This window comes from Podarcis tiliguerta (genome assembly GCF_965153285.1).
Source record: "Podarcis tiliguerta genome assembly, chromosome: 11".
Classification (NCBI taxonomy): Eukaryota; Metazoa; Chordata; class Lepidosauria; order Squamata; family Lacertidae; genus Podarcis; species Podarcis tiliguerta.
In genome coordinates, this window is record NC_139544.1 from 10,495,798 (window position 1) to 10,519,495 (window position 23,698).

Sequence of the window (23,698 nt, forward strand, 5' to 3'; positions counted from 1 at the left end):
TGTCAGAGAAAAATAACTACCAAACTTTTAGAAGACATCTAAATGCAGCCCTGTTTAGTGAAGCTTTTAAAGTTTGATGGGTTGTTGTATTTTAGTGTTTTGTTGGAAGCCGCCCAGAGTGGCTGGAGGGACCCAGCCAGATGGGCGAGGTATAAATAATAAATTATTATTGTTGTTGTTGTTGTTGTTGCTGTTGCTGTTGCTGTTGTTATTTGGTCCCTGGGCCTGAGGTTCCCCACCCCAGGAGACAGTGGAGGCCTTTGGATTCTCAAATTTCAATGGCGCCCTTTAGAATGTTAAGATTTGGCTCACCGTGCCTCTCATGCTCCATTGTTTTTGTTCCCCCTGCAGGATGGCACAGGGTTACCACACCAGTTGTGCCACCCTAAAACTGCCTCTGCAGAAAAAGAGGAAAGGTGTGGTACATTGTTACCTGTCTCATAAGACAACAACTGTAGTTGTAGCATGTTTTTTAACACTAGAGAACATTTGAGGACACTATGTTTCCTGCTGCAGTTTTTTTGTCACATTTCGAGCCATTTTAGTACATAGAGGGGTTTGCTGAAGTACCTCTTACACAGAAGACAAGGAAAGGCTGTGTCTTTATGTGGAGTCAAAGAGCAAAGCAAAGTAGGGGAGTGAACTGTTTGCTGAAAGTCTCAGTGGACAAAGACTTGGCTGCCTAAGGACTTTGGTATATCAAGACTGCTGTGAGCATTTGAAAAGTCAATATGTTGGATCAATAGCTGCCTATCATATTAGCAGCAGAACACATTACACTAGTTGGTTATGCTTTTGTTTCTGGAAGATCTGCTCTGTTGGCAAGCTTTCCACTTCATGGTAGCTCCAAGACAACACAAGTCGCTACTACGGCAATATAACAGCAGACTGACAGCTGCAGTTGGAATTTTTATTTTACAGAATATTCAACTTCTATAAGCTAAATTCATGATAATGATATGACTTTACAAGCTAATGGAAATGAAATTAGCACTGACACACTTTTAATTTCCATAATTAAGCTGACCCCTGAAGCACTTAGCACAACAAAGTCTTTTAGACAACTTTAATCGTGGAGGTGGCAGAAATGCTGACACACACACACCCGTTCAGAAAAGCAGCTAAGTTATTGGGGAACAGAAGACAAGAATCAGAAATATATGTGTGAAATCTATGCTGTGGAGAGCTCAACTGTAAGAGCATCTCCACCCCCATTGTTCTGCCCAGACACTAAGGTCCAGTGCCGAGGGCCTTCTGGTGGTTCCCTCGCTGTGAGAAACCAAGTTACAGGGAACCAGGCAGTGGGCCTTCTCAGTAGTGGCACACGCCCTGTGGAACGCCCTCCCACCAGATGTCAAAGAGAAAAACAACTACCAGACTTTTAGAAGACATCTGAAGGCAGCCCTGTTTAGGGAAGCTTTTAATATTTAAAAGACTATTGTATTTTAATATTTTGTTGGAAGCCACCCAGAGTAGCTGGGGAAACCCAGCCAGATGGGCGGGGTATAAATTATTATTATTATTATTATTATTATTATTATTATTATTATTATTATTACAACCCTCTTGTTCTGAAGCAGATGTGTTTTCCTCTGTACATGAATTGCTTATTCAGTTTCTAAATGCTTTTTGATACTATTTTTGATATTTATTAATAAGGCAGGAATCTGAACACAAGCCTGCAGCAGGATTTATTTCAGTCCAGGGGAAGAGAAGGTGATGGCATTTGAGTGCCAAGCTGCTCCTAAGGGGACAGTAGACAGTTAATTCACTGTGTCTCAATACAAAGCAGCTGAAAACTAGCTTGGTAATGCTCGAATTCACAATGCTTCAAAGAGGAAGGCTTGTTGGTTAAGGACTGAGTCAAACATATATACACATGTGGTGGAAATGCCCATTGATTAAAAACTTCTGCTTAAAAATATTTCAGGAAATGGAACAAATTACATCTCAATCGATCCATTTAGATCCCAAAATAGCATTGTTTTCTATATTTGTAGATGAAGCACAAAATCTTAGAGACAAAGACTTAATTGTGCATCTTATAACTGCAGCACGTCTTGCTGTTGCTAGACACTGGAGGACATTAAATGTGAACCTATATGAAGTTTGGCGTGCTTATGTCTGGGAATTAGTTTTAATGGACAAGTTAACAGAAAGGGTACATGAAAGAAAACAATGTGAGAAACTACATAACTTTTACATAAGGTGGTCCTCCTTTATTACATATTCATCAAAGAAAGAACATGCATCTAAACCACCTAAGACACATGGGAGCATGTGGAAGGATATTTTTAAAACCAGCAACTGTAGAAATAATTTTTTACAGTGGTACCCCGCAAGACGAATGCCTTGGAAGACGAAAAACCCGCTAGACGAAAGGGTTTATAGTTTTCTGAGGTGCTTCGCAAGACGGATTTTTCTAAGGGCTTGCTTCGCTAGACGAAACAGCCCTGCCTCTCCTGTCATGGCGACGGTCGCACGCTCGCTTCCCCACTCCTCCGGATCCCTCCCACCTTCCTGCTGACGGCTCCTCCGGCTCCCTCCCACCTTCCGGCCGACCTTCCGGCTGCCTCGCGCCGCTGCCCACCGCCCTCGCGCGCTCCCCTCAGGAGCCATTGCCGCCAGCAGCCAGCGTTGCAGCCAGAGTCACGCTCCTGAGCCCCGCCGCCCTCCAGCAGCCGCGTCGCGCAGTGTCCACAAGGCGCAGGTGAGTCTAAGGACCGGCTGCGGCAGCTGCCCTGCTTCTCCCCACCCCTCCCCGCTGTGGTGCTTCGCAAGACGAAAAAACTCGCTCTACGAAAAACTTGCAGAACGAATTAATTTCGTCTTGCGAGGCACCACTGTATTTGATTATATATAATTACTAATATAATTAGTATATTATACTAATATATATTACTAATATAATATAATTACTAATATTACCTGGACGTATTTGGGGCTGTTTTGGGAGGGTGTTAGGGGAAAACTGTATTAGATTGTTTGTATTTGATTATATGTTGTTCTTATATTCAACTAATTAAATATTTTTTTAAAAAAGGACTGAGTCATCAAGGAACAAAATGGAAGGAAATACAACAAGAGTTCTAGTCTGGATTCTTCAAAGTGCAGAAACTGATTATCCTTTCTGTTCATCTGCCGTCTCTTTGGAGTGTTAGTAAGCAAACTTAGTAAATGAATGTTTTGATGTGAGCACAAAAAGCAGCTCTAGAAGAGCTAAGTGGCTGTTCATACCTCAACATTAGAACAAAATTAAGAGTCCTAATGGCTCAGACCATATAATCCACCTCTCCTTGACGGGGTAAGCTCCCGTTGCTCAGTCCCTGCTCCTGCCAACCTAGCAGTTCGAAAGCACATCAAAGTGCAAGTAGAGAAATAGGAACCGCTCCAGCAGGAAGGTAAATGGCATTTCTGTGCGCTGCTCTGGTTCACCAGAAGCGGCTTAGTCCTGCTGGCCACTTGACCCTGAAGCTGTACGCCAGCTCCCTCAGCCAGTAAAGCGAGATGAGCGTCGCAACCCCAGAGTCATCTGTGACTGGACCTAACGGTCAGGCGTCCCTTTACCTAACTGACTAACATATCACTTGTGGTCGCTAGTAACAAATTAAGTTTATCAAATGTGTTTGCACAATCCATAAATTGGCTGGTGCCAGCAGCATACCTTGTGATGAGAGATGCCACAACTGTGTACAACGGTATGGTATCATGTCGTCATCTTTTCCAGGTTGCTGGCGCTTGAATGAGGATGAATGGAGGACTAAAATTGAAATTCAATGTTTCAATTATAGCTTGCGGTTAAAGACTCAGGGCCTTAATGTTGAAATTCTGTCCCAAACCTATGAAAGGTTTCAATATAAAGAAGATACAGGCAGCAGAAATTGCCTGATTGCTTCCTATAAATTGGCAGCACTCCTAAAACATGTAAGTACCTTTTCTGTCAGAAATTATGGGCATATGGACTGGGAATGGCTGGAAAAAATGGTACAAACCCATCCTGAATAAATAATAGCAAATGGCACTACATCAAAAAGAAGGAATTAACAGATTAGCCAAGATGCCAGCTTGCTTTCAGTTCTTATTCCACATCTTCATTACTACTCTGGAAGAGGAGTAAACAGAATAATTCAATTTGTAGATGATACTAAATTAGGAAATGTTGTGGACACCAAGGAGGACAAGGATATAAATCAAAGAACCCTAGAGAGCTTAGAAATGTGCTTGATAAAAAAAAGTTAGATGAGAAGAGGCAAGATAGATTGTATGGGGAATAAGGATGAAATCTGCAAGAAGCATGAGCCAGGGCTACAAATATTACAGCGATCAGACCCCACTAATATTTAGGAGCTTATCTTGAGTTGGTGGAGCACTGGTTTTAAAGATAGTGGAATAGTAGGGTTTAGCTTTTAATTAAGCTGAACATCACCATTTGGTGGAAAAGAAGAACACAAATTTCACACACACACACACACACACACACACACACACACTGCTAGCATTTAGAATGAAGTCTCCAGCTCAAAATTCTGTGTAAGCATTTTATATCTTAAAATTGATCAGCAAGGCTATGTCAACCAAGGATGCCAGGGCAGGGAACAGAAACCCTGAATTGTAAAATAAATAATGGAACGAACAGATTGTGGGTGTTAAGAGCATCTTTTGTGGTTAGGTTTTTGCACTTCCAAGTAACCAGAGCTACAAATGCTACAAGAATTAACCAGATATGGTCCAAATACCTTGCCTACTCTTGGAATAAATGGGAGGGAAGAAAAAACACTGGTCATCATTGAGGGACCTTGTCTCAATGTCTCTGCAGAGAGAGATCTAGTGGGTGTCAACTAGAGAACCGGCTCTATAGCGATGGGTGAATCTCTTGGCTTTGGTTTCCAAGCTTAAGTTGAGTTTTCCGCATTTTCACATCAGTTTGTGATGCTGCTTTTTAGAAGTCTTCATGAGAATTCATCCGTGAATGTTTATGAGTACGGTAATTTCCACTAATATAGTGCATTTGTAATTTTATTTTCACTAGTATATACATTTGAATGCACTTTTGTACCCTTACCTGGCTACAGAGCTGCGCTGTAAAATGTGCATGTCAAAGGACAACAGTGTTTTGGTTTGTACACTACTCTGGAAAGTGCAAAATAGGTAGGTTTGCCTTGTATTGAAAACTGAACTGAATTCCTTTCCCACTCCAACTCCTCTGTGGTATACTATTGGTTTTCACTCTAAATCTCTGCTGCACTGATCTATATTGTTTTTTGTGTGTTTTTTTTATTATTATTATTATTATTATTATTATTATTATTATTATTATTATTATTATTATTATTATTTTATGCCATGGATGCTTTAGTTGAGATTCCTAATAGCAGGAGATTACATCCTTGGGATCCCTTTCTATGAATCTACTATTCTATGTACATTTTATGTACATTGCCAAAGGAACTTCAGTTATGACCCAGCATATTGACAATAATAATAATAAAACAAACATAACCACACACACACAAACAAACACCCTTTTCTCCCTCTCTGTATGAGTCTGGCAGGACTTCAGAAGTTCACCACCACAACCTCTTCAGGATTGCTTTATCCATATCCAAAATATATTAATGCTGCAGTTTTGATGTGTGCAGGAAAGAGGAGGAGGAGGAGTTTGGATTTGATATCCCGCCTTTCACTCCCCTTAAGGAGTCTCAAAGCGGCTAACATTCTCCTTTCCCTTCCTCCCCCACAACAAACACTCTGTGAGGTGAGTGGGGCTGAGAGACTTCAGAGAAGTGTGACTAGCCCAAGGTCACCCAGCAGCTGCATGTGAAGGAGCGGGGAAGCGAACCCGGTTCACCAGATTACGAGACTACCGCTCTTAACCACTACGCCATCTCCAAAGTCCTGCCAGGTTCTCTCACTGAAACGGCAGAAGTGAGGATGGAAGAATGCTCTATCCTCTTTTGATATTTGAAGAGTTTCCCTCCTACTGGAAACAACGGAAGGAAAAATCCATTATTATTTTTGAGCTAGCGTACATCTTTCTCCAGCTTGGGGTGTGCGTTTTGGAAGGCTTAGCAAACTATTGGTCATGTGAATCCATGATCATTCTTGGTCAGCCTTTTTAACCCTAATGACATGGGTAGGGGTAGGACTGCAGATATTTCTGCAGCAGCACAGTGCTGAGGAATCCACCATCTCTGATGTAACAAAGCTCTTGGAGCATCAAACAAGGGGGTCAAACGTATCTTCTGGCTCCTGGAATGCTATCCATGAGTCCACAGAATTCCAGCCTCAAGTCACACATTTCATTTCCTCATGCACACAATACCATCTGCAAGTGTTCTAAAGTTCTGAGTGCATAGAAATCATTTACAGATGATAGACTTCATTAGTAATTTAAATGCATGCCAGATTTATATATACAGTGGTACCCTGGGTTACAGACGCTTAAGGTTACTGGCGCTTCAGGTTACAGACTCCACTAACTCAGAAATAGTATATCGGGGTAAGAACTTTGCTTCAGGATGAGAACAGAAATCATGTGCCAGTGACGTGGTGGCAGCAGGAGGCCCCATTAGCTAAAGTGGTACCTCAGGTTAAGAACAGTTTCAGGTTAAGAATGGAACACCGGAACGAATTAAGTTCCTAACCCGAGGTACCACTGTATCACTTTTATTAAAAACAAGCAAATGACAACATATTGTGTTCAGCTTTTAGACCTCTATTTGAAACAGCACACCTTCATTTATCCCCATAAGCTTCACGGTTTTCTGCTTCCGAGAGATAATTATGCAGACCATTATTTAAGTGCAAAATGTAATAAAAATTAGCATTTCCTTAATTTATCAAATGAAAGATTTTCAATAATAGAGTTTGTTCATTCTGAAATTAAAATAATAATTGCAACCTTCTGGTAATTAAAGCATTCACAATGCACTCTCAAAGAAAAGGGTGAAGTGATAGTTGACCACTAAAAATAATTGAAAGTAATATTTCATCCATTTTAAATTGAGATATGTGGTCTATACCTCCACCTCCCCAAGAGATTTACATGTGCATTTTGATAATTAAGAGCAGCATTGGAATGTCAAGGATCCAGCTACATTTTGTAATGCTTTTTTATTGAGCTGTCTGGTGCTAGAAGTTCATTGGAGGTTCTCTTCATCATATATCTAAGCAGCTGGAGGTTTCAAGAACTTAACTATAAATTCCCTCGCCATATATTCTTGGTAATTGGATGCAGTTGACGTTAACTTTGGAGAATATGAAAGTCATTCTTTGGCCTCTGGACAATTTGGCTTGGAATAAATAAAGCTACACTTCTAATAAAAACATGTATGTGCATCATATCATTAAATAATTTTGATGCATATGAATTCTTAATGGCATATTTTTAATTGAGGTACGCAGGAACTGGAGCAGAGGTAGTCAATAGGCTACCCTCCAAATGTTTTGAAGTATGATTCCCATCTGCCCTAGCCAGCATGGGTCAGAGATGAATCCCTGAGTTGTATGTTAATGCAACATAGAATAAGTGGGGACAGGGCAGATAGGGTGTAGGAACGACCAGGATATTTCCTTGGACAGGAGATCCAACATAAAATTCTAGACCTGGGGTAGCCTATGTGGTGCCCTTCAGTTATTATTAGACTATAACTCCCATTACCCTGGTCATTCGGCCAACAGTTTATGAGTTACAAAAATATCCAGAGGTCTACCACTATTCTAGACGCTCATATTATGGGGAAAGACTCTGGTGCTACCATTTCAAACCTTTGGCCTGTTACTATACTGCCCTAGAAGCAGAATATTTACTACCATGCTACCAAATAATGAGAGAATTGTTAGCATATGCAAAACTTGTTTTTCTCCATAATACCTGAAGGAGCGTTCTCCACCTCCATTGTTCTAACCAGATACTGAGGTCCAGTGCCGAGGGCCTTCTGGTGGTTCCCTGACTGCGAGAAGCCAAGCTACAGGGAACCAGGCAGAGGGCCTTCTCGGTAGTGGCACCAGCCCTGTGGAACGCCATCCCACCAGATGTCAAAGAGAAAAACAACTACCAGACTTTTAGAAGACATCTGAAGGCAGCCCTGTTTAGGGAAGCTTTTAATGTTTGGACTACTGTATTTTAATATTCTCTTGGAAGCCTCCCAGAGTGGCTGGGGGAACCCGGGCAAATGGGCGTTGTATAAATAATAAATTATTATTAATCATTATCTTCTGTCTTTCCTTCTATAATGTAGACCTAGAAAAGCTTCAGAAAAGGGCAACCAAAGTGACCAGAGGGTTGAACTAATTCTCTTATGAGGAAACAATCTAATGTGTGGGGCTTTTTAATTTGATTCAGCGTCAATGGACCTTCCAACAGAACAAGAATCTCAAGCATACCTCAAATTTCAGCAAGGCTTGGGTGCAGAAGTAGTCCTGGAAGGTTCTACAGTGACCATCACAGTCAACTGACTTGAACCCCATAGAAATTCTCTGGTGGGATTTGAAGAAGGTGGTTGCAGCATGAAAACCCAAGAATGTTACTGAACTGGAGGACATTGTTCATGAGGAATATGGTATGATTCCTGAGGAACACTGCCGGAATTTGCTGTCTGGCTATGTACAGTGGTGCCCCGCAAGATGAATGCCTCTCAAGACGGAAAACCCGCTAGACGAAAGGGTTTTCCGTTTTGGAGGTGCTTCGCAGGACGAATTTCTCTATGGGCTTGCTTCGCAAGACGAAAATGTCTTGCGATTCCTGGGGGGTTTTTTCCGCTCCCCACCCCCTTTTTCTAAGGCACTAAGCTGCTAATAGCCTTTTAGCAGCTAATCCGCTAATCCCTTAAGCCTTTAATAGCTGCTAATAGCCGCTAAACCGCTAATAGCGCTAATCCGCTAATGGGCTTGCTTCGCAAGACGAAAAAACCGCTAGACGAAGAGACTCACGGAACGGATTCTTTTCGTCTTGCGAGGCACCACTGTATCTCATTTGAAGCAGGTCGTGGCAGCAAAAGGCTGCTTAACTAAGATGCTTGCCATGAAGGGGCTGAATAATAGTAAGACTGGAGAAGACAACATAAGTTGCCATTTCAGCTGAATTTGGGGGAACCACATCCGTTTCGCTGAGCTGTTTCAGTTGCTTTTGTTTGATTTGCTCATTGCAAGCAGCTGAAAATCTGTAAATGTTGATAAGAAACCCAATTTGAATAATTTCAATTGCAACTATATAGATGTATACAATTATTAGACAAATTCATGGGGAATAAGGCTATCAATAGCTAATAGCCAGCTTGGCTATATTCTTCCTCCACTTTGGTCACATCTGGAAGGGCTTTTCATATGGTCACACTGCCTGAAACAATATCAGCTATCTTTCAAAATTCACACTGATTTGAATTTTGTGATGTAGCTCTCCAATCAACAAAGTGAACTCTTAGGAGGAAACAAAATAAGGAAGAATACAGAGGCATACTAAAATGGATATATATTAGGGGTGTGTGTACATAAAAATCCATGTACCAGTGAAAATAATATAGGAATATGAATCAGATTTCCTTTTGCATTTTGCAAGGCATGTACAATAGGAGAAATAAACACTAATATGTTGACAAATGTTCATGAGGACTTTTTCTTTTAAAAATACATGAAGGCTGATGTGGAAATGAGGCAAACTAAATTTAAGACTAGAAAAAAAAAGCCGGGAAGCAGAATTGACAGATTCCCCATCCCGACCGTTCTTTAATACACTGCTTTTTTTCCTGGTGGGACGCAGAAGGACGCATACCCCTAAACATTTTGTGAATCTAAGTTTGGCCTCATTGAGGGGCAGTATTTCAATATTGGGAGGAAAATGAGAGTACCCCTAAACATTTTTTAAAGAAAAAAAACCACTGTTTTAACAGCTCATCATTCAACAACACTGCCATCACAACTACACTGTGAATCCTTGGCCAGAGGGAACACAAAAGTTTCCTTATCTTCAACTTTGGATCAATGTTTCCTCCACTGACAATAAGCTTTATGGCACTAGGAGACCATTATCCTTTCATTTCATTAATTTAACACACACACATTTTATTGCTTTTAAAAGAGCTCTCTCCTATTGGAAAGATACAAGGTGTTTAGTAGTTGGTTATTGTTTTTGTGAGAACCGTTTCTTCAATGTGCCATTAAATATGCCACCCGTGGCTCACCTTTAGGCAAGTGATTGTGACACTGGAACAGCTCCACAAATGTTAAAACAATCAAGATTACAAGTGTCCCTGGCTTCCTGAGAACAGGTGATTTATCTTCCAGTTGTATATCTAGGAAACCACTATTACTTCATAAATTATGAACAGAGTTGCTTAATTTGTGATGGATGTTTCTGCCCTTGAAAACTGCTTGTCTCAGACTACTAAACAAGTAATTTCATTCCTTCTGGGAATTACCAGCTAATAAACTCAAAAGGCAGTAGGACACATTCGAATTTTGAACAATAAGTAAAGTCAGCGTATTTTAAGGGCAAGGCACTAACAGTGGTGGACGAGGGAAGAATTCTGGTGCAAATGAATTTTTAAATCCAGTTAATTTGGTTTGATGTTGTTCTTTAAATTGTTGTGATGGGACTTCAGGTTGAATAGCAGGTGACAAACAGATCCATCATCTCAATTCTCAAGAAAAAATATTCTACTTCTGAGACTAACATGAGCCCAGAATGTTGAAATCCAACTCCAGAAACTGATTGTGAAGGTGACATTTATTACACGTTGTTTCAATGGTGTTTCTTTGTGGGGGTTAGGATCACGTGTTTGATTTACCATATTTTTCACTCTATAAGACGCACCAGACAACAAGACGCACCTAGTTTTTGGAGGAGGAAAACAAGAAAAAAAATATTCTGAAGCCAGAACAGCAAGAGGGATCGCTGCACAGCGAAAGCAGGAATCCCTCTTGCTGTTCTGGCTTCTGGGATAGCTGCACAGCCTGCACTCGCTCCATAAGACGCACACACATTTCCCCTTACTTTTTAGGAGGGAAAAAGTGAGTCTTACAGAGCAAAAAATACGGTATATAATGAGAGCTCCCTAGGCTCAAGACTCTATGGAAGTAATGTACGCACATCAGAATTCCTCCCTTCAACCCAAGATGTGTGAGATTATCAATGTTGTATTGCCATTAATTCTTTAACAGTTAAGATTGGAGGGCTGGATGCAGACTTATAAAAGACCCATTGAAATCAATGGGACCTAAATTAGTTGTGCCTAAAAAAGCACGACATCATTTGCAGTGGGCCTCCCCTCTAAGTATGGCTATGTTTTGGAAGGAGAGTCACAAAAGGAGGTAGAAGGGTCAGAGAATGAAGCAAAGGCAGGCCATTGTATTTTAATATTTTGCTGGAAGCCACCCAGAGTGGCTCATAATTATTATTATTACTCAGGTGTGCTTACTTGTAAGAGGTTGGTGCTAAGTAACGATTTGTATTTGACATTTAAATTATATAAGCTGGGAAAGCAAAGGAGACAATAACATGATAGGCAAAGACAGGGAAAGCGGGAAAACACAAAGACAGTAGAGGAGATGACAGATTTAACAAGTAATAGGATATGTTAAAAGGTAAAGGACCCATGGATGGTTAAGTTTAGTCAAAGATGACTATAGGGCTGCGGCCCTCATCTCGCTTTCAGGCCGAGGGAGCCGGCGTTTGTCCACAGACAGCTTTCTGGGTCATGTGGCCAGCATGACTAAACCACTTCTGGCGCAACGGGACACCGTGATGGAAGCCAGAGTGCACAGAAACGCCGTTTACCTTCCCGCCGCAGCAGTACCTATTTATCTATTTGCATTGGCATGCTTTTGAACTGCTAGGTTGGCAGGAGCTGGGGACAGAGCAACGGGAGCTCATTCCGTTGCAGGGATTTGAACCACTGACTGTCCGATCAGCAAACCCAATAGGCTAGGTGGTTTAGACCACAGCGCCACCCACGTGCCTAGAAAGGATATGAGATGGCCCCAGGCTTATAACTGAAGAACATTGGGTGCTTGATTAAAGGCATTGCCTTTTTAATTCATAGGCTATGGGACACAATGGGAAAACCATATGGAATGAACTGTAGTAACTGTTTCATTAAGCCAATAGGGTAAGCCCATGTAAATCAAACGGGTCAACTCTTGATTTAGAGATATGAAGAAGGGATTAAATGATAACTCATTTAAACTACCTATGAAACTCATGGAAAGCATCGTACCTGAGGCCCTGAAATAGATGTGCTTGTCTCTGTTGGGCTTTGCTTTTATTTTATTTTTAAAAAAGAAACAACCATCGCTATCTGGAACAATGGGATATGGGGAGGGTACTTTTGGCCCATTGCCCTATATCACTCATCGGGTAATTTCCCCACCACACCCTGAGCTGCTATTTGTCCCTACACGTACCACAAGGTCGGAGACATTTTGAGTGAGAAAACACCACAGAGAAGATGTACTAAAATTCTTTTCCCCCCACATGGGGAATTATGACCTTAATGCTGCTATTTCTGCCAAAAGAAATAATATTTGGGGGAGAATATCTTGCGGCACAAGAGTTGTCTGTTCAGGGCCTGAGAAACCAAATATTCTCCTCACAGTGTACCTGCTCCCTGCATTGACACTGTGAAATGTTGTAAGCCACCTGAAACAAAGTCTAACCACGTAAAACAACTATCCACAAGATTTTAAGTTGCCTTTATTGAGCAAATTAAGAAGTTCCTATTTCAGTATACGAGTTTTATCTCAGGACGTTTGCTGTACGGTGGTGTTAGGTGGCACAATTTCTCAAAATAACTGTCCATATAGTATATTGAGAGCTTTCTGAGGCTTCTTTAAAATGTCCTCCATTGATCTCTGTCATTTCTAGCCTGTTTATATCCAATTCTGCAACCCTTTTTTGAGGCAATTTAGCCATCACTTGATATTTCACATGCTTTATAGACCACCCCTAACTGCTTCTCGCCAGTCACTTTTCAGACAGTAGTTCTCATTTGAATCTGGGCTGCTCTGAACAGCTCTGAACCTCAGGACCATTTTAACTGTTCCCAACATATTCTGGTTATTAATTCATTGTACAATTCATTGTGACCTGTGGAGAATGCTAAGCACCGACAATTTCCTTGATATAAAGCTAATAAAAGAGGGCTGAAAAGAAAAGAGAAATATTGGCTTTATAGCTGGCTCTCAGCTTATCATGATCCGGTTTTAGCAATTATTACGTGACACCTTCCAGACCATGCCACATATGGGCACTGAGTTATTTAGATTCATGTAAAACTCCTGAAGATTTTGGCAACTGACAACATGTGATAATGTACAGTGTTGTAGAGTGTTGGGCTATGACCTGGAAGAGACCAGGGTTCAAATTCCCACTTGGCCATGAAGCTCTGGGGTGACCTTGAGCCAGTCACCGCCTCTCAGCATAACCTGACGCAGAAGATGGTTGGGATTTATTGAAGAGGACTCTGTATGCTACCCTGAGCTTCTTGGGGAAAAGGGTAGGATATAGATGCAATAAATAAACAAATAAAGTCATCAATAAGGATGGAAGGAACTGCCACTTATGGTTCCATTTTTCCGTTTTCCAGTCCTAAATTCAGTTCCCCACATTCCCGCAGCAATGTGTGAATGTTTCATTTTTAAAAAAATCTATTTTTCTCTCCAAAATTTTATTGAAAATTTATCATAATAAAACAATTTTTTTTATGCAGCTTTGACTAATCTACACATTTCTGAGAACAATATAATCCTAATATAATGCATTTTGTGTGTTATTTTCACTGTTATTTTCATTTTTATGTACACTTGCCCCTAATATATGTAGTGGTGTTTTGTTTTGTTTTTTTAAAAAAACATTGATAGGTCATAGAACTGTGTCATAAAATTCAGATAAGTGCTTAAATATCGACTTCCTACTAAACATGTGGATTGTAGGTCATTATTCAGAAGAAATCTGGGTACAAGCTAGGGTGGGGGGGGGGACACTTCTGATAAATTTTCATAAAAGGTAAAGGTAAAAGTACCCCTGACCGTTAGGTCCAGTCACGGACGACTCTGGGGTTGTGCACTCATCTCGCTCTATAGGCCAAGCGAGCTGGCCTTTGTCCGCAGACAACTTCCTGGTCCTGTGGCCAGCATGACTAAGCCGCTTCTGGTGAACCAGAACAGCGCATGGAAACACCATTTACCTTCCCGTTGGAGTGGTACCTATTTATCTACTTGCACTTTGTGCTTTCAAACTGCTAGGTGGGCTGGAGCTGGGACCGAACAATGGGAGCTCACCTCGTCACAGGGATTCAAACCGCTGACCTTCTGATCGGCAAGCCATAGGCTCTGTGGTTTAGAACACCTCGCCACCTGCAGTGGTTTGCATAGTTTTATCAATACTCTTTTGCTTTAGCTGTATTGATTGACATCAATCAGGGGTGACATAATCTTAGCCTATGGCTTGAGACCATGACACCCAGGACTATAACTGACATTCTCAAAGGAAGAAAGCAACTCCACCAAGCCAGCTTCTGTTAGGAGTTTAAGCATCAGCCCAGAACTGTTTCTTGAGAATGTCCCTGTTCTTTTAACCTGATATTGTAATTTGCTCTGCAAATTGTCTTGGGAGTGGGTGCTCCTCGGAGGTAGTTTTCTGGGCTAACAAAGTCTGAACCTGAGGAGACGATAGTTTTTGGATGAGGAGATCTGCTACTTTGTTCTAGGGTAGAAGATTTACATTTTGAAACCTGACACTAGAGGACAAACAGATTTGGATTGTTCACATCTTACACTTAACACTTGTACACTTGTCTGCACCTATGTACAAGTGTTTGTGTGAAAGAGAGTACACGTGTTCATTCTAAATATTTGTGTGTTCTTTTACCTTTACATTATTTAAGCGTACGTGTAACCCAGTTGGTACAGCACAATCTGCTTTGGGAACCCTTTGCTGAAAATTGGTATATAAATATTCTAAATAAATAAATAAATAAAGCTTCAAGTTTTGATATTTGGGTAAAAATAATTCCAGCACCAGACCAATGCTGTTGTCAGGAATTCTATCGCCAATCTCATGTTTAAAGCATCTTCTTTCTTTCAACGTGATACAAAGGACTGACCTGTTGATGGGTGCTTATGGGTGGAAGCAAACTATGACTGTTATAATGACAAAGAGCCCACACTTAGAGCACAGCATCTTCTTTCCGGCTTTTTCTATTACCGTATAATAACATTCCGTATAGCTTCATTGCTCCTGTCCTCATTTATTTAAGAATAGCATGTTGTGTAAGCTGCATGTGTATGATGTAAACAGAGATGAATCAGGAAATTGTTGTCTGCTAGAATATCTTTGCCAAGGGTAAAAGCGTAATGAAAGTTGTTTTGAGTCAAACCTCGCAAGTGGATATGGCTTAGAAGTATTGATTTGACAGTATGTAATGAGCCATTCATTGAGCACTTTTTAAAAAAGGATTTTGTTTTCTGTAATAAAAAACCCTATACAATTTGTAACTCCTGCTTTATCGCCACGTATAAAATCAGGGAAGGCCAGCTGGGCTGTTCTTTCTGCAAAGTACTGAGAACGACGACATTTTGGAGAAAGACAGGTTTCTGCAGCATCAAGAAGCAGCGCTCATCTCATTTCCAGTTGCAATGAAGCTAAAATTCAAGCAGATTCATCTTAAAATAAAATAAAATAGAAGCAAATATAGTCATTCAGTTTGTGCCACCCTGTTCCAAGGATTCAGGGTATGTAATAATAATAATAATAATAATAATAATAATAATAATAATTTATACCCCACCCATCTGGCTGGGTTTCCCCAGCCACTCTGGGCGGCTTCCAACAAAACACTAAAATACAATAAGCTATAGCAATTAGATATAAAATAAAAGAATAAGCAAATGAACTCAGTTCCCAGGGGGTCCTATTGTAAGCAAAGGGCTTGGGAGGAAAAAAGGGAGAAGATTAAAAATCTGCAAAGACATATATCCAGGAAAATTGATTACTGTTGTTTGGCCTCTTCTAATTTCAATCGGAACTGGTAGTGGCAGAAGTTGAGATTGTTCCAGGTTGGGCCTATCTTCTCCTCTTCTTCCCAGGACAGTGGTGCTTGTGGCCAATTTAGTGGCCATTCTCAACTGAAAACAGAAGAATATTGTTGTTCTTTAGTCGTTTAGTTGTGTCCGACTCTTTGTGACCCCATGGACCAGAGCACGCCAGGTACTCCTGTCTTCCATTGCCTCCCACAGTTTGGTCAAACTCATGCTGGTAGCTTCGAGAACACTATCCAACCATCTCATCCTCTGTCATCCCCTTCTCCTTGTGCCCTCCATCTTTCCCAACATCAGGGTCTTTTCCAGGGAGTCTTCTCTTCTCATGAGGTGGCCAAAGTACTGGAGCCTCAGCTTCACGATCTGTCCTTCCAGTGAGCAGTCAGGGCTGATTTCCTTAAGCATGGATAGGTTTGATCTTCTTGCAGTCCATGGGACTCTCAAGAGTCTCCTCCAGCACCATAATTCGAAAGCATCAATTCTTCGGCGACCAGCCTTCTTTATGGTCCAGCTCTCACTTCCATACATCGCTACTGGGAAAACCATGGCTTTAACATACGGACCTTTGTTGGCAAGGTGATGTCTCTGCTTTTTAATAATAATACTGTAATAATAATATATGCTGCCCATCTGACAGGGTTGCCCCAGCCACAATTTGCTTCCAGCAAATTAAAATACTGTACACAGTAAAACATCAAACAAGCCACCTTGAATGCGGTTTGATCTTCATCCAGCCATATCCTTGTCTCAATGCAAATTACTCATGCTCCAACTTCCACTGAGAAAAGAGGAAGAATATAAAGAAATGTGCAATGGATGGATGGCCCATTGCTCTGTTTACATCTGTAGGTGTAGAACTGGACAGCATCCCAAGAATTTTATGCAATTTCATTTCTGTAGCCTATCACTGATACAATGTACTCATCAAGAATCTTCTTTCATTACGATCAATGAGTTGCTTGTGCACTTGAAATGTAAAGCTTTCTGAAAGCAGTCTTTCTTCTTCTTGAATTGTTTTTACTTTCCTTGGTAGATTTTCTTTTATTGATGCTAGTCACTCTGAATATGTAGAGATGAAGATTACAGTCCTGATTGCAGCTGAGCTTCCATTAGGACTTCCCTGTGCAGAACTAACAGAATGGTTGCAATCTAAGCTGATTCCCAGTTCCATTCTGCAGACAATAGTGCTGCAAATTGTTTATTTCCATCCACATAATTATGCTATATGTTATAAAAATAGAAAATAGCCAGAAGGTCAAAATGGATAAAATCAATTACATCAGGGCAATCTGAAAATAGACTTGAATGGCCAGCATCTGTGACATTTTCTATAATAAGCTCCTTTCTGTTTTAGGGTTGTACAGTTGTGGATGGTTTTGATAGGTAGTAACAAATTTTAGTCTTGGCTCTTTCATTTAGTCATGGCTGTCCCTTATTTTTGAGGTGTAATCACAGAGAACGACTTGAATATACTTGATTTGATTATCTATATTTTCTGGAAGCAAATACAATAAGCTGGAGTGTATTTTTAGGAAAGTGTGAATTACATTTCAATAGCCACTTTTTCCTTTTTCTTTTTTCAGCCATGCAAGTATTCTGAATTTTCAAACATTACAGCATCCTCAAAAGGGTTGTGAATTTGGGTAGTGAGAGCACCAACATGAAAACATATAAATCCCCAATTCTACTGTCTTGTTCCTTATTGAAAATGTGTTACTTCCCCTTGCTGCCTTTTCAAGAGCACATTGGATAGCCAACAATTCAGTAATATGCTAAGCTGTCCTGCCATTTAGTGGAAAGGACAGCAGGACCTTTGAGAAGGAATAGGTTTTCTACGCAGAAACATTTTAAGGTCATGGGCCTTATTCCAGGTCTTCACAACTGTTGACATTTTACATAAGCCAGGAGCAATTCAGAATTGTTTTTGTTGTCTAGGAAACAGCATCTCCCATCGGTGTCCATTAGATGAGTCAAACTTATATAGGGTACCAGAAGAAAATTGCCCAGTTAGTGAATTTAGGATGTTGCAACAACAGCATTAGCTCTAGCACCATCAGTAAATTAACCCCATGAGTTGAGTTGAGCCATTGGATTGCATCAAAATGGGTTTCTTCACATGAATTTATGGGATCAGTTATTCAGCTTAGAAAAACAGTTGCTTTCTTCCTCCCACCCCAGTTTTGGAGGCTATACACGTGAACTAAAAATGTTCTTTCTTTAATTACCTTGGTTTTGAATTAATGGGATCCTTGGCTCTGATAAAATATATATGAGATGGCTTCAGATTTATACAACCACAGACAATGTCTCCACTGAGGAATGCAACTGAAAACAGAGTATGGACATATTTTATTTAGTTCTATGCTTTTCACACTAACAAATCAGGGAAATTACAAGTTCTTACATTCCCCACTTCTTGATAATTGAACATATTTTTATAGGTAGACATAAACAGTCAGGGATTTAACCTAAGGATTCTTTCAAACAAGAATCAAGCTATCTTGTGCTGGTGTGGTAAATGTGGGTGGCACTGTGGTCTAAATCACTGAGCCTCTTGGACTTGCCGATCTGTAGGTCGGTGGTTCGAATCCCCATGACGGGTTGAGCTCCCGTTGCTCTGTCCCAGCTTATGTCAAGCTAGGACACCAGTGCAATTAGATAAATAGGTACCACTGTGGTGGGAAGGTAAATGGCATTTTCATGTGTTCTGGCTTCCGCCATGATGCTCTCTTGTGCCTCAAGTGGTATAGTCATGCTGGCCCCATGACCCAGAAAGCTGTCACTGGACAAACGCCGGCTCCCTCGGCTTGAAAAGTGAGATGAGTGCCACACTCCACAGTTGCCTTTGACATAACTTAAGCATCCAGGAGTTCTTTGCCTTTTACCTTTTTTTACCCGATAAAGATTACCTGCTGACAAAGGAAATCCAGGTTTCTGTAGGTTGGCTGAAAAAACCCAAACCCTCCCTACAGTCTGCATGTCTTCCTCCCACCATTGCAGTGACTCTGACCTTCTAAACATGGCGGATGCCTCCCTCGCTCCTTTGCAGGTAGGCCATTGTGAGCCCCGAGGGAGGCAAAGTTACAGAGAGAGAAAGAGAGAGAGAGAGAGAGGGAGAGAGAGACGGCTAGATGGACCCCTCCTCTTCTGCAATGGATTGCCTGCCCCCACGTCAGAATCTCTTCAGGAAAGGTGGTGGCTGCTCCCTCTGCCCCTTGTCCCCCGAACCCTCAGCCAAGGGACTCGTGGCAGAGGCAGTGCTGGACACATGATATTGTGCTTATCCAAATTAAGGTTTTTTTCTCCCTTTCCGCTCTGTCCTGAGTGGTTTTTTTTACTCACATTAACTTATCCACTCATGGAATGTCTTAAAGTATTATTTCTGGAAAGATGATTTCCTACTAAACTTTATGTTTACACTAAATCCTGATTAATTTCCCTCATTTTTAAAATCGAGTCTCAGTGGTGAAAACGCGTGGCTTGACACTAATGGAGATTTATTCCTATGGCTCTGGACATAGCTGCTGTTGTCAGGACTCCTCCATTCGTTAAGTTTTATCTGCTGTGCTCTTTCCCTTTCTCTCTCATTTGTGTTACATGGAATGAGTTGGAAATTAAGAAGTTGGGTGCAAATGTTTCTTTCTTTCACAAGTAAGGCAGCAAAGAAGTGGAGGCTGCAGAGTGATGAAACATGGAGATTATATACAACATTTACCAATGTGGATTACTTTCCCTGAATTCTCTTACTGTAGCTTGCCCACAATTTGTCAAAAGAAATCAGATTTTGGTATACGATTGTAAACCAAAAGGCTCCAAATGCATTCAAAGTTAGTCATGTTTACTCCAAAAAATTTCAATACGTTTAAGCACACCTTAATCTCCATAGGGCTGGACTGTGAAAGCAAATGCAATTATTATTATTATTATTATTATTATTATTATTATTATTATTATTATACAATGCCCATCAGACTGGGTTGCCCCAGCCACTCTGGGCAGCTTTCAATATATATAAAAACTTAATAGACATTGCACATTAAAAGCTTCCCCATATAGGGCTGCTCTCAGATGTCTTCTAAAGGCTTTATAGTAAAATGGAGACTTATGCCACTTTTATAGTCATTTCATCTTCACATGGAACTCTGGAAATTGTAGTTTGGTAGAGAGGATCTACCAAACAACTGCTTGGTTGAGAGTCTCATTGTTTATTAATCTGAAAATGTAATGTGACTATTTTATTTTAGGCAGTATCATTGGAGATTTCATGCAATACATCTCTTATCACCTGAAGCAGTTCCCATAGCCAGTGGCGTAACGTAGGTTGTCAGCACCCGGGGCAAGGCAAGTAATTTGCGCCCCCTAACCCGTGGTTTTGTGCCCCCTAACCCGTGGATTTGCGCCCCTAACCCTAACCCCCAGATGTTGCACCCGGTGCGGCCGGCCCCCCCTGCACCCCCCACGCTACGCCACTGCCCATAGCTGAAATACAGCTTTTTAAGCTGATCAGTGGCTTGTGACTTCTGCAATGGGAACAGGTGTAATGAAGAGAGTTGGGCTGCAGACGCACCATACAAAAACAGCACATTACTTTCTCCAAATAATCCGCAGTTTGTTAAGGTTTTTGGGACCTGTGAGGGGTAAACTACACTATCCAGGATTCCTTGAGAGCCAGCGTGGTGTAGTGGTTAAGAGCGGTAGTCTCGTAATCTGGGGAACCAGGTTCGAGTCTCCGCTCCTCCACATGCAGCTGCTGGGTGACCTTGGGCTAGTCACACTTCTCTGAAGTCTCTCAGCCCTACTCATGTCACAGAGTGTTTGTTGTGGGGGAGGAAGGGAAAGGAGAATGTTAGCCGCTTTGAGACTCCTTCGGGTAGTGATAAAGCGGGATGTCAAATCCAAACTCTTCTTCTTGAGGAAAATAATGTAGTTTCAATGCATTATAAATATACGGTTTGTGCATAACCGTTACGTTTAGCTACATGTGTTGGTATTGTCTCTGCGTATTGCCCTGTGGGCATTTCCTCCCTGTCTAGCAGAGTATAAGGCCTCAATATCGATTCTTTTCATAAGACCTGCAAGTCTCTTGAGTACCTAAAGCTTTAGTATTGCTGTAGGGAAAAAAAATCCCCTCTACATTTTCAAGAGACAATTCATTCCCCACAAAAGGATGGGGAATTCTGCTCCTTTGGGTGGAGAGGAGAATTTCAGTGAACTATTTAAGCGTGTCAATTCCCTTTCTGTAACAAGGTACTGATAATTTATCCCCTCTCTCATGTACAAAAAAAGGTCATGCTGGTACCTGAAGCATTAGGAAAGGAGCAGTATCTCTGGTGGAGGGAATATCATGCTCCTTCTGGGTAGACCTTTGGTCCCTACCCTGCACTCAGCTCTCACCTGTGGCTCCTATAAGGTGCCAGCATGCAACAGTGGGCCACACCCTGGGAATGGCTTCGACTGGCTACGTAAACTAGGAGAGGATAGCTGATGGGTCTCAAACCCCTGGTGTGTTAGGGACTTCCCCTGTGTGGGAAGGCAGGCTCCAGCAGATTAAGCAGATGAGACCATTAGTGGGTCCAGTGGTCAAGAAGACGGTTACTGAATGTACTGAAATGAGGGGAAGATGAGGCTCATCAACTGTCAGCGAAGCTCAGATGCTGACAGGAGGAGGAGAAGCAGGCATAGGGAGAGGACAGTTAGGAGCGGAAGGCAGAGAGGAGGTCGAGAGCAGCTGTCATCTGAGCTCTGAACAAAGGGGAGAAGTAAAACAGGGCCAGAGTAACATTCTCTCCCAAATTTTGTAGGATCTCAAAAGTGGCCGAGACGCGTGGAAGATACCAGAAGAGAAGGTGGGGGCTTCTGTGCTGGGGGAGGGGGAGGAGCTCAGTCCAGGCAACTCCATCTTCTGGGGAGGACGATGAGTAGAGGAGCTCCATCCTAGTTTGTCTGAAATAATTAACAGCCAGAGTCATCTCACGTTTGTGGGAGATACCAAGCCATAACATCAACCAATTTAAGGAAGTTTTTAATGTTTTATCTATTACTATTATTAAAGGTAAAGGGACCCATGACCATTAGGTCCAGTCGTGACCGACTCCAGGGTTGCGGCGCTCATCTCGCTTTATTGGCCGAGGGAGCCGGTGTACAGCTTCCGGGTCATGTGGCCAGCATGACTAAGGCGCTTCTGGCGAACCAGAGCAGTGCACGGAAATGCCGTTTACCTTCCCGCCGGAGCGGTACCTATTTATCTACTTGTACTTTGAGGTGCTTTCGAACTGCTAGGTTGGCAGGAGCAGGGATCGAGCAACGGGAGCTCACCCCGTCGCGGGGATTTGAACTGCTGACCTTCTGATCAGCAAGTCCTAGGCTCTGTGGTTTAACCCACAGCACCATTCACAAGAAAGGCTTTGGGAGTAATCCCTGAGGAACAATCCATACCCACTGCCTTGTGGGACATCTTCAGGAGAAGAAAAGCCTATGGAGTAAACGCTGCACAAATTCAGACCAAAATCCCTAAGACAAGTGTGAGAAACCTGGGCAGTGCTGAATGTCACATCCATTGCTGGGTGTGTCCTGCTGCAAATAGAAAAGGGCTTTCCCCTTGGCCTGCCTTTATATCCACTCAGTTGCCAAGTGCTTTTGTGACATCACAAGAAACACACAGCCAATGGCAACAGCTGGAAAGCCATCATCATCATTGCTTTGAGTCTCACAATAGTGGATGAAACTATCAGTGATTGTATGCTTGTTTATTCAGGACACGGGTGGAGCTGTGGTCTAAACCACTGAGCCTCTTGGGTTTGCTGATCGGAAGGTCAGCAGTTTGAATCCCTGCAACAGGGTGAGATCCCGTTGCTCTGTCCCAGCTCCTGCCAGCCAGCAGTTTGAAAGCACACCAGTGCAAGTAGATAAATAGGTACCACTGCAGTGGGAATGTAAACAGTGTTTTTGTGTCCTCTGGCACTCATCATGGTGTCCCAATGCACCAGTAGCAGTTTAGTCATGCTGGCCACATTACCCGGAAACCTGTCTGTGGACAAATGCTGGCTCCCTCGGCCTGAAAGCGAGATGAGCGCCGCAACCCCATAGTTGCCTTTGACTGAACTTAACCATCCAGGAATCCTTTACTTTTTAACCTTTTACTTTACCCTTAATTGAACTCCCAGCAGATGGGTGGGAGTTGAGCTATAGCCTGGCTTCACCCTATGCCTAAGCCAAACCGCTCACATCTGTAACCAATAAAGTTGAGGCTTATTTGAACCCTAATCCAAAATCTGCTTGTTCGTGTGTTTTAGTTATCCAGTAGGGACCATGGATCGTGGGTCATTAGCACACAATAGGGGGATAAGTGTGTGAGAAAGAGTGTGAGGTGAGTGGATAATGGATGGATGGGGTGCCTGTTGTCTGTGTGAATGTAGGGATGTGAATAAGAGGGAATGAATGAGGGTTGTGTAATTCTCTCTGTGAATATATATATATGGTCAGAGAGAGAGAGAGAGAGAGAGAGAGAGAGAGAGAGACTGAGACTTTGATGCCACCTAATTTGGCTCCAGCCCCACCTACCACTGGCATTCAGTGCTCAATCAATTATCCCAGAGGAAATTAAGCCTCAAAGGGGAAAAGGTTCTCACCCCTATTCTAAAATGACTGTTGCCATAAAGCACACATC

At 41.9% G+C, this 23,698-nt stretch overlaps 1 long non-coding RNA gene across 1 annotated transcript in view; it reads right to left on the reverse strand.

Moving 5' to 3' along the window:
• Positions 1 to 22,629, reverse strand: part of LOC310660207 — a 148,045-nt gene extending 125,416 nt beyond the window's left edge. Inside the window, exon 1 of the long non-coding RNA XR_014503307.1 lies at positions 22,563 to 22,629. This is a non-coding gene — a long non-coding RNA (uncharacterized lncRNA). The remainder of the gene's footprint in view (positions 1 to 22,562) is intronic.
• Positions 22,630 to 23,698: the final 1,069 nt, after the last annotated feature.